Source organism: Cryptotermes secundus, unplaced genomic scaffold (assembly GCF_002891405.2).
Source record: "Cryptotermes secundus unplaced genomic scaffold, Csec_1.0 scaffold201, whole genome shotgun sequence".
Lineage (NCBI taxonomy): Eukaryota > Metazoa > Arthropoda > Insecta > Blattodea > Kalotermitidae > Cryptotermes > Cryptotermes secundus.
The window spans coordinates 624,535-638,178 of record NW_019723300.1 but is presented as its reverse complement, the minus strand read 5'-3'; the positions used below and the strand labels follow the sequence as shown (position 1 = coordinate 638,178).

Below are 13,644 nucleotides of genomic sequence, written 5' to 3'. Positions count from 1 at the left end.
AATTTGGTAAGTAGGACCTACTATCATATATTCATCATCTTTATTCTTAATTTTATTCTTAATTATTTTATTCTTATCTTTAATTAAAATTGTGAAATTTTATGTCCCATTTAATATTTAAGGTCATATTTTACACTTTTTAGGTCATATTTGACATAATTTTGGGTCATAAGTGCATGCATATATTTATAGTTTTTAGGTCATAAAAATCCGGGCCCTAATAATGACTTACCGATGAGACAGTATCTTCATCTTCTTCTCTGTGGCCCTCTGCCCGGCTGCTTCAGTCATCAACCTGTTTCTTCACTTACACCACCAAGGAATGTAAATTCATGTGAGACATCTCACAATACTATCTACTATTCGTTGGTGGTGAAGCGAACGGCCAGAACACCTAATCCACTCGAAGTCAATGGTGCTCTTGATGGCAGCTGTGATATGCTGCTCCACTGAATTCAAGTGGGCAGCCTCTGTCATTATAGACTCCATCAGAGTTACAGCAGTACCAACAGTCACCACAAGCTTCTCAGAAGGATATGTGAGAGACTGTTCTGTATCACTGCACTCCTTTAAATATATGAAGACATTGGCTGATAGCAGCACTTCAGATGTCAGGCATGTCTTGCATGCATCACAGCTGACACAACGAATCACCTGTCTGGCAATGGAACCACTGATGTAAGCTACTGAGAGCACTTCCATGTCACCAGCAGGTACTGCAGGACTCATGTCCATCTGTACTTGCAGAGAAACATGGAAACTCTCAGGCACACCAGCAGGGGTTTCCTTGACATGACTTGTGGAAGGATTTCATGAAGCAGCTTCAGGTGCCCTGAAAAGCGATTGTAGATTATCCAGAAGAGTAGCACCATCATCCTCACAATTAGTTTCCCCCAGTCCTCTAAATGCAAGGCCATTGATGATGCTAGTCTTAAGGGCATCTACAAACTGTCCCACAGTTGGGTTATTGTTTGAACCACAGTTCAAACGAATAGCTCCAAATGTGTTCTCCAGGGGGTCCTGATTCAGGTTTCGGGTGTGAAGGTACTCAAAACCTGCCTCTTTCAGCGTCCTCCACACATGCTGGGCAGCAGTGATGTCAATCAGCCACCCATTCTGTGAAGGAGGAGGATGAAGAAAGGCGGGTTTACCATCCTTGAGGAAGATCCAACTCTTTATCCCCATACTTGCCTTTTTTCCAGAGCTCTATATGGGGACTGTTGTCACTGAGTGGGCAACGCAGTGTTTTCCCTCGGCCAACACTTGTTCCACCATTGAAACTATCAAAGAGGTTGTCAACCTCCTCAACAAACACAACTGTTGCCATGTATTCGCTGCTACTTGTTACTTGATTACATACCACTTTGGCTGCAAATTCTCCAGGTATAACTCAATTTATCAAGTAATTTGCATAGTTTTTCAATTCTTTCCTTATAATCTGTACATACACAAAAGCGTGTCATGTGTCGCACCAGGATTTGGAAAGTATTCTGTGAAAAAACACAATGACTTAAACTCATTTTCTAAAAAAAAATTATTAGATTCAGAGCTCTCTTAGCACTACATACCTGACTGGAAGCCCGTGTATATGGCTGAGCAGCATGGAGCTGTGAATTCAGCACTGTATCATTCAGGTGCGCTGGCTGTGAAAATGGCAATGTCCCCTTTTCTTCCTGCATAGCTGCAGCAACACTCTCGACTGATACACTGTGCTGCTCTAACCTTGGTTCTGGCTGAGATCTACTCAGTCTGGCCACTGAGTCATCCAAAGCCCAGCCATCATGTGCTGCGCCAGGGGGAGAGAATGTAGATACTTCACTCCCACAGCATAAGCGCTTGTTCTGCTGCTCATCTCTTGGTGAATCAATGCCCATCTTTGGTGATCCTGAAACACAATTCTCTCAATGAAATATGTTCAATATTAACCTTTAACGTACAGACTTTTAAATTGCCAGGAGCCCTGTATGGCCGGAATTTAAATCACCCTAATTAATTATCACCGCAAACTTTCAGAAAAAAAAATGCGTATTTTCCGTTCTATGCAACATAGAAATATGAACTAGAAAGAACCTGAAAGACAATAAAATTTTCTACATATACGTAAAAGAACAAGTTTTACAAATGAAAATTAACTGTGAATATTTTGTCATGAAATGCAAAACATACTCTTTATTATATATGTTATGAAGTTCCAAAGGACTTACCCATTGTTTTTTCTTCAATCTTGAATCATGGTGATATTGTAGATATGATCACACTATATACAATAATATTTTGTTCAGACTGTACGCGAGTTTAAACTGCGTCACTTCACAGTTTAGGCTATCTCACACTCTGACGTGCATGTGCCATCTCTCGAAACAGTCCTCCACACAGAGCGCAACGTTACACTTTTTACAGCAGTAGGCCGTGGTTCTGCACTTCTTATTCTGAGAACAAATACGACGTCTTTGTTTTCCTTTGGCTGGCCAGTGTTGTGAATGTTTCACCTCCAGTCGACTCAGTTGGGCCCCAGATGAACTTGGCCTCCCCCGAGAAACACCACTGACTGTGATATTCGCCTCATGCGACTGAAAAATCAAATCCTGCACCAATATTTCGCGGAACTTTTTGTGTGTCATCTGATGATTCCACTCGGAGGACCAGTGAAGTCTATTACCTTTGGCGAATCCCGGGTCTTCTATCACGAAATCTAATTTCCGTTTCCTCTGCCTCGTCTGATGATGATGATGATGATGATGATGATGATGACGACGACGACGACGACAACGTATCTGCTCAAGGTTCAAAGAACTCACTGATATCTTCTAGCTCTTCATCAGATTCCTCTTCCATCAATATTTCCTCCAGCTCTTCTGCAGTGAGAATTTTGGAATATCGGGCACCTTTTTGAAGTTCCATCTTGGGGGAGGGGGGTTTCCAGCAAAATCGAATAAATTATGATGATTCACAAAGACTCGCAAAATAGTGATGCAAAGTAACTGTAATAGTATGGTACAATAGGCCAGAAGTGTCAGCAGTACAAGAGACTTAGTCCCACCCCACTAGCAATAAAAAATAATAATTGTAATAGTAGTCGAAAAGGTGCCAGTCCGACACTGATACGGAAAGTCACAGTGACGAAGATGCCTTCTACTCACAAACAAATACTGGCTCAGTGGGTTTATACCTCTTCTGAGACACAAAATAATATAAACAGAAATATATGAGAGTCTGACACTAACTTTTTAAGTGAAAAAGAAATATAACACAATCCGACACTGACTTCCTAACTGATAATTCGCCACTGAAAACCAATCCTTGAATACGTCACACTTCCTTGAAAGCTCTGGAAGCACTGCTCTGTAAGCACCGACGAATATTACCTCTTCAGTTCTCAGAACAAAGCTGGGCTACATTTGGCTCACAAGGTCATAAACAGTCATATATAAACATAAATTGTTTCGAAATCAGGACTGAGATAAACGATTTGTTTGTTCAGAGCTAAGGAATGAACCACTGACATGACATCACGTAGGTTTCCTTTGGTTTCAAACCCAAGGTCAAATTGTCAGCACTCCTAAAGAATGCACGTGTCCTGCAACACATATACGTGTCATTCGGCCAACTCGGGTCCCTCCTTGCGATATGTATACGAGTCATTCGGCCGTTAAAGGTTAAAATTTTGCAGTCACTTATGATACAGAGTAACTGGAGAGAGAGAGTTATGTGAGACAATAAAAGTTGTAAAATCTTAACACACTGATTGTTAATGAGTGGCCTGTACTCTGCAAGTAAACTATACCGACTGAGAGACCGCTGCTTGTCAGTGAAGCTGGTGCCAACTTTTGCAGATAATGGGAGTCACATAGTCAGCCCAAAGAAACCCAAAGGCCGTTAATCTCGTCTTTCTAGACTGGAGCCGCTATTCACTTAAAATAGATCCTCAGTTATCCTGAAGAGGCTGAGTGGACCACATTGCACACCCACTACTTCTCAGAAAATCTGGCAGCCGGGAATCGAACCAGGGACCTCAGGATCTGTAGCCAGGAACTCTGACCACTAGACCATAGAGGCGTTCCCAATGCTGTTACAAAGGGAACTTAAGCAGGATGTAGGACACTGCAACTACAAAGAAATACAACATTACTGAGACTTTTATGGTTTGTTTATGGAGCAATGGATTTGAATATTAAGCTGAGGAAAATATTAATGTGAGGAAATTTATCAAGATTACTGACTTCATACAGGCAGTAGCGTAGTTGGTTGAGGCACTATGCTACAAACTGGAAGGTCAGGGGTTTGAGCCCCAACGAGTGGGAGTTCTTCAACTGACCTAATCCTTCCAGCTGCACTATGGCCCTGGGGTCGACTCAGCCTCTAACAGAAATGAGAACCAGGAATCTTCCTGGGTGGTAAAGGGCGGCCTGTGCATATAGCTGACAACCTTACTGTCATCTGTGAGTTGACTGTCTAGATAATGTGGGACCCTCAACATCTCACAACCCTATGGGCCTTCATGGCCTGTTACAGGGACAGGTTTTTTTTACTGACTCGAGATATAAACACTAATTCCTCAAAATAAATCATTACCAACTGAACAAATTAATAAACATTGCAAACTGGGCACTAAATGAGGAATTAATTTTAAATATAAGAACAACAGGTGGGTTCCCATGGTATATGATTAATTAATGTTCCTTTCATTTCTAACATCTGTTTCATTATCACAACACAAATACAAAGCAACATTATGACATGACTGGAATCTGAATTTTATGCACGAGAATGTGGAATGCTTGACTTCATTTTTAAATCATGAAAATGTAATGCCTTGCATCTACACAAGACCAACAGGAGAAAAGAAAGTGTATCAACAACACATTCACTAGTACACAGCCACATTCCCCAGTGTAGCAATGAAATTTTACAACTTCTGAAGGCAAATTATACATAAGTAACATAGTTTTACTAACCACTGATATCTAAAAGTTCATTCTGAATGACCTTCATACACACAGTTAAGGCATTCAGCTGTTAATGTGGGGGGCCAAGTCCATTCTAATGAATATCTGCCCCAATTAATGCAACATGAAACTCCGGAATCTGGTCCAAATAACAATCTACCATCTTACATGATCAGCAATTTAAAGTAACCCCCCTCTTTACAGTCCAAAACTAAGATAACCGCATACATTCTAGTGGACTTGCCTAATCTGTCAAAACACGTGTTACACCACTGATGATCCTTAATTGCCTTCAATTTTGCATGGCGAGATGGGATGTGTACATACATCTATCTTATGTATCAAGTCCATGGCCAAATGATCGAACTCTACAAATGGTTCTAGATGTCCTGCTTTACCATCCTTCCAAGCCACGTATTCATTACATTCCATAGATGCAATTTTCCATGGTGAACCTGAAACAAAATAAAAAATTTATATTACATTACTTTCCTTCAACTTCATATATTTCTTTGAGTCATTTACTACCCAACCTTGATCGCCATTTTTAACAAATTGCCAAGTTTGAGTCTCCATAAAGTGACGTGGCAACCTCTCATGTTCAACCCCTGAAAGGAAGAAAACTTTACTTTTTCGCTATGCACGTACGATGAGGACATGCGAGAGATGACCTCTGTTACTGGAGAACTCCCATCCAAGAAGTTTTCATAAATCATTTTGAGATACAGCATTCAATCCACCTCAGATGTATGTCTAATAGTGATATCAATGGACAATACTGTGGGAACATCCCATATTATCACGCATTTCTGCAACGCTCGCTTCACATCACTTTTCACCATCACGCACGCTAACCAATCAGATTGCTTCAAACGTTCGCATTTATACTGCGCTCGCTGCTAGCCCGCGTCTACATCATTACGCGCGCTAGCCAATCAATTCTTCCTCCTCAATTTCGAGTTTCACTCCGCCCACCGAGCAGCGTATAAAAATGGGCAGCTCCAACGCCGAGTCATTCAGTCGATCATCAGTCTACAAGCTAGCCACATCAAGCAACATCAGCCAGCAGGCTCCATCGCCAGCGCTCAGTCTTCGGAGGCATCGGCAGGCTGCGCCAGGCACGACTGCCTCGGCCCTCCGGCGCTCTCACACCCGACTCACTGGAGCACTGCGCCTGGACTCGCCGGTGGTCGTGTTACTGTCCGACCCACTGGGCATCTGGCATAGCCACTGCCTCATAACTCCTACGACCGCGCTCAACGACTAGCCTTTCACCAGCAGCCGCCGCGCTGCGATCAAGCAACCTCCAACTCACGCTGCCACACTGCAACCAAGCAACCTCCAGCCACGGCCGCACTGCGGCCAGGCCACTCACCGCAACTAGCCTCTCTCCTTACCGGCGCGCGCCGCGCTACCTCTCCAATCAAGCATCTCAGTAACCATGGTCCTTTTCAGGACCAACAAACAGTTCCGAAAAAGTGGGTTGTCATCGGAGTAATGCCAAGACTACACATTGACAACAATCCCACAATATAAATGCTCATTACACATAAGCATAACTAGAGCTATCCCTGTACCATGCCATGAAGGGCACTTTGAGAAGTTTTAGTTTCAATGTTCTGTCTGCTTTCAAATCTGCAAGTTCCTCTTGTATATTAATCGGAAAATGTTCTGAATTCACAAAAAATGGATCACAAACCCAGTCAAAATCTTGTACACTCTCTCCAAAATACTTACTGAATTTCTGCTGCAGCATTTCTAAATGTTCTTTAATTGTGTCCATCACCATTTTATTGCCATCAGCAAGTGGCCATAGAGTCAGGGACATCTCAAACGACCCATCTGTAATTCTCTAACTAGCAACCAAAATTTGTGAACTACTTCAGAGCATAGCTGTGATAGAACTGAAACAATTGTAAAACGCGGGATCTCTACTCTTCAAACAGAAGAAGTGACACTATACAGACTTATTTTTTAAATATTCATAATTTTAAATGAAGTCAAACAATCGATGGGTGCATCCTTACAGGAAGAAAGTCATAAAGTTGAAGAAGCTCTAACTTCTAACAAACAGGGGCAAATACCGAAACACCGTTATAAAAGACAGGAAAATCCATGCTAATCCCTGCAGTTTTAGGGAAAAGCACGTACACAGAACATGCGGCAAGCATATCAAAGAAGCTGTGTAGATACGAGAAAAATAGAAATAAATCAATAATGAAAACTATGATATAACAACAACTGTGAGTAAATAATTTACGTTTAATTTCTTAGAATACATTACTGTACATAAAAAATCACAGCATGCAATAAAGAATAAACAAGCATCATCTTACTTAATCAGCGCAGTGGCTGAGGATAAAATACAAGCATATAAAACATGGTAACAGGGATAAAATAAAATGAATAAAATTCGAAAATTAATTTCTTACAATAGGTAAAAGTTCGCGTCACACCTTTCACCTTGTGATGGCACACCGGTTGCGGAACACTGATCTAGACAATCAGCTCAAAGATGGTAGTAAGGCTGTCACTCTTACGTGCCGGCCCCCTTTACTCCCCAAGAAACTTATTTAATTCCTGGTACTCATTTCTGTTAGAGGCTGAGTTGACCCCAGGGCCATAATGTGGCTGGAAGGATTAAGTCAATTGGAAAAAAATCCAGTGACCTCATCAGGACTTGAACCCGCGACCTTCTGGCTTGTAGCATAGCTCCTCAACCAACTACACCTCACACAAACTTCATAATATCTGTACATTATGCTCTCTTTTGAGAAGGAATAAAAATAGATATCTGTACCAAATTGTCAATGAAAGATCCGTCGAGTGTAACAATGTTTTTAGGTCACTTATTTATCTCACTTGCCTTACATGTTTCGGTTCAAGAGAAACCATCATCAGAGGCACGTATTACAAACACATGAAAACACTGGCGCTGCTTAACGTACACAGTATGTAAACTGCGTGGACGCTGTTACAGATATCGAAGTGTAAAAGCACAACACTTTCTAGTAGCAATGAATGCAGGTACAACTCTTGCATTCCATCTGAAAATTGCCCTCAGATTGAGCCGTCAATGTTAAAATATTTAAAAGTTTAAAACATTTAAGTAAAATGTTCGGCTCCTTCTTGTTGAGTCGTCCCGATGGTGGGAGGCGTCAACATGAGGTTGTGTAGGCTTATGAAACAATTCAAAATAGTAGATATCTGTAAATATGAAAAGTGTTACTTTCAGGAAGGGCAAATTTTTAATTCTCTTACATGCACAGGTTTTGGGTCCAAGTCCCGTTCCTTTCCCCGGTAGGAAGAGGACTGGGACTAAGATGAGGAGTATGTAACCCTCATATACTTTTGAGTAACCACAGTAAAACAAAGCCAGTTCAAAAGATCATAAAATCAAAACAAGTGAGTGCAAGAACCTAGAGTCTTTAAGTATAAGTAAAAACCATGAAAATAAAAGCTGTTCCACAAATCGCGGTTCAGATTTCTCTGTATGGGCACACCAGTACAACTACATCAAGTAGTGATATTTTGTAGTGTTAATAAATATTCAGTGATGTCTTTGGATTCAGCTTCCAAATGGAAAAGCTCAAAGTCATACAACACTGTTATGCCCAGCATGCATGCCACACTTGAAATGATATCACTGTATTATTTTTAATTGTCCCTAACATCCCTATTCTACAGCTATCTCTCAAAGGCAGAAATGTGCCCAACACAGAACATTCTTCTTTTTCTTCACTAGTTGCGTTTAAATTTTCCTTTTTCACTCTAAGTATTTACACAGTTATGCTCAAGTCATGCAGAGAAACATGTAGACCTCTAGCATGAAGTAATGGTATCTTGGTCTGGTTTCTACCAAAACTGGAAAGTGAAAATGAATTTTAGTAGATCTCTGATATATAAAATTTAATGAAAATCCATTTAGTGGCCAAGTTTTTTCATGCTTTAAGAGAGAGAGAGAGAGAGAGTGTGGCAGAAAGCCAGATGGTGCCCTGCAGAATAGTGAACATGCCTTCACAGGTTTAGCAATTACATAAAACCAATGACAACATGAGGTAACATGTGTAACATTTACTTTTCATAGGCAAATAGGGATCCAGGAAAGTGCATTCCCAGCACAAACAAAACAGCTAAGCACTTAACAACTTCCCTAAACACAATTATACAAAAAGAAAGCTACTGTGCATACAACACCAATACAGCCACAATGTGCAACTGTGCAACATTCCTTCATGCTGTGATGCTGCTGCCAGTTATGAAAGGAACACTGTTCCTGACTTTGGTGGTACACTAGCTTTAGGAACAGCCAATATAACCTGGACCACTGCTCTCACTTGCTATCTTCAAAATTGTGCATATAACATGAATGGAAATTTAGAATGCTATTTACACATACTTACTTACTTACTTACTTACTTACTTACTTACTTACTTACTTACTCATGGAGCTGAGCCCTTCTTGAGGAGCCGCCAATTCTGCAGCTACTCAAGAATTTCCCAGCATTTTACGGAACCCAAAGGTTCATCACTGTGTTCCCAAGAGCCCTCCACTGGTCCCTATCCTGAGCCAGATCTATCCAATCCATACCATCCCATCCTATCTCTCTAAGATCCATTCTAATATTGTCCACCCACCTACGCCTTGGTCTTCCCTGTGGTCTCTTTCCTTTTGGCTTTCCCACCAATATCCTATACGCATTCCTCGTCTCCCCCATTCGTGCTACATGACCTGTCCACCTCATCCTCCTCGGCTTGATCATTCTAATTATATTTGAAGATGAGTACAAGTTATGAAGCTCCTCATTATGCAGTTTTCTCCAACCTCCTGTGACCTCATCTCTCTTTGGTCCAAATATTCTCCTCAACACCCTGTTCTCAAACACCCTCAGTCTATGTTCCTCCCTTAATGTCAGAAACCAAGTTTCACACCCATACAGAACCACAGGCAAAATTATAGTTTTGTATATTCTAATTTTTATCTTTTTGGACAACAGACGAGAAGACAAAAGGTTCTGGACTGAATGGTAGCAAGCATTACCCGAGTTCAATCTCCTCTTAATTTCCTCCTGAATCAGGTTTCGATCTGTTATCGTTGTTCCCAAATATCTGAACTGTGCCACATTTTCAAAACATTTGTTTGCTATCTTTATGTCATGATTTTGCCCTGCATTTTGGTGACGAGACAGTAACAAATACTTAGTTTTCTCTGTGTTTACCTCTAGACCAACCTCTTTTGCATCAATTAAAGTTTGTGTTTTTCTTTATGGTATTTACATTATCACCCAGTAGATTCACATCATCGGCGTAGACCAACAGCTGATGTGTCCCATTTAGTTTCAGTCCCACCTGGCTTCCCTGGACCTTCCTAATTGCATATTCTAAGGCAAAGTTGAAAAGAAGTGGCGATAAAGCAGCTCCTTGTTTTAGACCATTCTGGCTAGGAAATTTATCAGACAAATGTTTACCTACACGGACTTTACTATATGTTTCGTTTAAACACATTTTAATCAACCTAACTTGTTTCATGGGCATCCCAAACTCTATCAGAATATTGTACAATACTTCCCTCCTAACTGAATCGTAGGCTTTCTTGAAGTCTATGAATAGCTGATGTACTGTCTCATCATACTCCCATTTTTTCTCCAGTACCTGACGAACGCAAAAGATCTGATCTGTAGTTTATCTGTTACGTCGAAACCCACACTGATGATCCCCAATAATTTAATCTATATATGGACTTAACCTTGAAAGAAGAATATTGGACAAAATTTTATATGAAGTTGATAGCAGTGATATCCCCCGATAATTACTACAGTCAGTTTTATAACCCTTCTTGTGAACTGGTACAATAATAGACTCCTTCCACTGATCACGCAATTTTTCCTTATGCCAAATAGAATTAGATTGTGAATCTTAGAACGTAATATTTTGCCTCCTGCTTGAATAAGTTATGCCGGAATTTGATAACTACCTGGCGATTTATACCGTTTCAATTTTGCAGCTATTTACACATAACACGCTCTAAACTTTCAATACAGTATGGTAATCAACATTCCTCACTTTAAGGGTTTCCCTTATTTAATGCTGAATTTCAATGATAACAAGTCGATCATTTCAGTATCAAATTTCCTCCTTTCACTATCTTCCTCAATATAATGTTCCAATTCACTGATCCCCAAAGACGCATTAAATTAGGATTTCACTGTACAGTGGAATCCCCATATAACGTTTTTTTCTTTTTCAATTTAAGATCTTCCTTCATTTAACATTAAATTTCAATGATCCAAAATCAACAGCCTCTGTATAAGATTTTCTTCAGATTGGAGCTAGTTAAGCTATTGTTCCATGCTGCAATATGGGACTGTGAAACTGTCTTGCTATGTATTCAGTTAAGCCATGTCTTGTACAAGATTTTCCATTCCTATCAAATTCTCAGTGGCATCTAAATGTCTGAGGGTTCTATGAATGCAATACCAACATTCTGTTCCTACATGTTCTGCTTATTTCTCTACAGTTGGTTTACAAGCAAAGTAATCACAGTATTAACTTTCATAAGTTAACACTTTTACTGCCAAGCCCTGCCACAGGATTATGTGCTAGAAAGGTCAAGGCTGCTTCGTTATAAATGGAGGTGTAAAGCGTGCACAATACTTCCTACTCTGATTACCTTCATATGACCCCAAGTATGGACAGTCTAAAAGCCTGTTTTTCCCCCTCAAAACACCTGATACTGCCTATTCATAGAAATGTTACATGAAGTAATTAACATCAAGCCAATCTCTTCCGCTGTGACAGTTTTTAACATATGTATTCTGTGACCTTCTAATTGGCGTGTGGCATGCAGAGGGATAAGTCTTGCTTTCTTACAAACAACAGTTAAGAGAGAAGAAGAGTAGCATATGTGGACTGTTCAAAATTTCTGGAACTATTTTTTTTGGACATGCCTGCAACTGAGTGGGCCTTATCACCTTCAAAGTACCACCCTCCTGCAGTGTTGCACCACTCCCAACACCTTAGCCACCACTGGAAACAACAGACCTAGTGCACCTCTTTAGGGATCACCTGTAGCTGTCTGCAACTTTTCAATTTACAATCATCTAGCAAAATCCTGTCTCTCTCTTCTTAAGCGCTCTGGGATTCCCAAGTGAAGGGACATTATTATTATAACCATATAAATAAACAGCAGCATAAGTCGCTGGCCCCATCTTGGTATAAACAAAACTTAATGAAATATTTGGAATACACTGAAAAGAAACAACCAAGGTACCATGGCTCCTATATTGTAGCACCTTTCATAACTGTAACAGTTTTGATGCTGGCTAGAATTTGTCAAGCAGAGATAAATAGCACACAGAAACAAGGGATATGTCACTGGAACCCATTGTGTTCATTATAGTGATAAGCTACTCTGAACAGACTGAATACACATCTCAGGATAAGAGCAACAACTAGATAAATGTGTCACTAACCTGCTTATGTTGGGCACCACATGCATGTAACAGTGCAGTTACAACCCCCACCAAGTAGTCCTACAGATACCTAAAATGGTACTCACCTCCAGTTAAGAGAAACACCAAAATGATGCCACGCAACCACAAATTGGCTGGTTCGCCATGGTATGGCGGCATCAAGACCTCCGGGGCCATATATGTGAATGTTACACAACGCTTTGTCAATATCCACTCCTAAAAATAAACTGAACTGCTGTTAATTCTTGTTCCAGACACAAGCACAAATACGTCAGAATACCTTCATCCAACAACTGCCAAATTCCTGTATCATGAACGAACAAATATGACGGCTAAATAGTATGAGTGAAATTCATGACTGTTATGGGGTTCCCATAAGCTATGGCAGATGTAAAATACATCACAAACTTGAAAAACGATGACTGAACTCTGTATTAACGTACACTGTATTGATACTGAAAGTAATAAACACCAGCATAATACAAGAAAGCAGTACTTGAAAACCAAATATAAGGAGATTCCTATACACTCACTTGAATTTGAGGCACTCTCCATAAAAAGAAATCATACACTAAAAATTGTGGGGAGGAGGAGCAGTGAACGAAGAAGGATATAGGATTTAGGGCTACGTTTAAGGAGTGACAGAGCCATCACTTTTTTATCAAAATTCCACCCCCTGCCCTTAGGTTTCTGTCTATGTTCCGAAACACTGGTGCCAAAAATCTGGCAGCCTCTAAAGTGAAATAAGATGAAACACTCTGCACAGAATGCACTCCTTTTATTCCGAATATGTTCATATAATTTCCGTTCTCTCGGTGACAATTCTAAAAGTGAAGACAAATTAAGTTTTTTTTTTTTTTTTAGCAGAGACTGCTTTGCTCTAGGCTTTGAGGAAGAACTTTCACAATTGATATGCCCGAGTTCTCCATCAGAAGCCTTTGTATTTACAGAGCTTAACGGAAGAGAGGTTTCTTTCGCTGCAAATGTGTTATCTGCTGTTGGTGGTGGTTGGACTGCAGACATCTGAGAGGAAGTGGAAGGACAGTCTGCATGTATAGAAATAGGTGTTATAGTGGAGTGCACCACTGTTTTGCTGTAAGGGGTGGGAGTTATACCTGAGGGCAAAGGATCCAAAGAAGGTGTATGTAATGAAGGGACAGGAGATTGTGGGCGCGACTGTGAAGCAGAATCAGAGTCCGATGGAACTACCACTCTGTTGAGTGTAT

At 40.5% G+C, this 13,644-nt stretch overlaps 1 pseudogene; it reads right to left on the bottom strand.

Moving 5' to 3' along the window:
* Window positions 1-385: 385 nt before the first annotated feature.
* LOC111861702 lies at window positions 386-12,610 on the bottom strand (annotated as a pseudogene).
* Window positions 12,611-13,644: the final 1,034 nt, after the last annotated feature.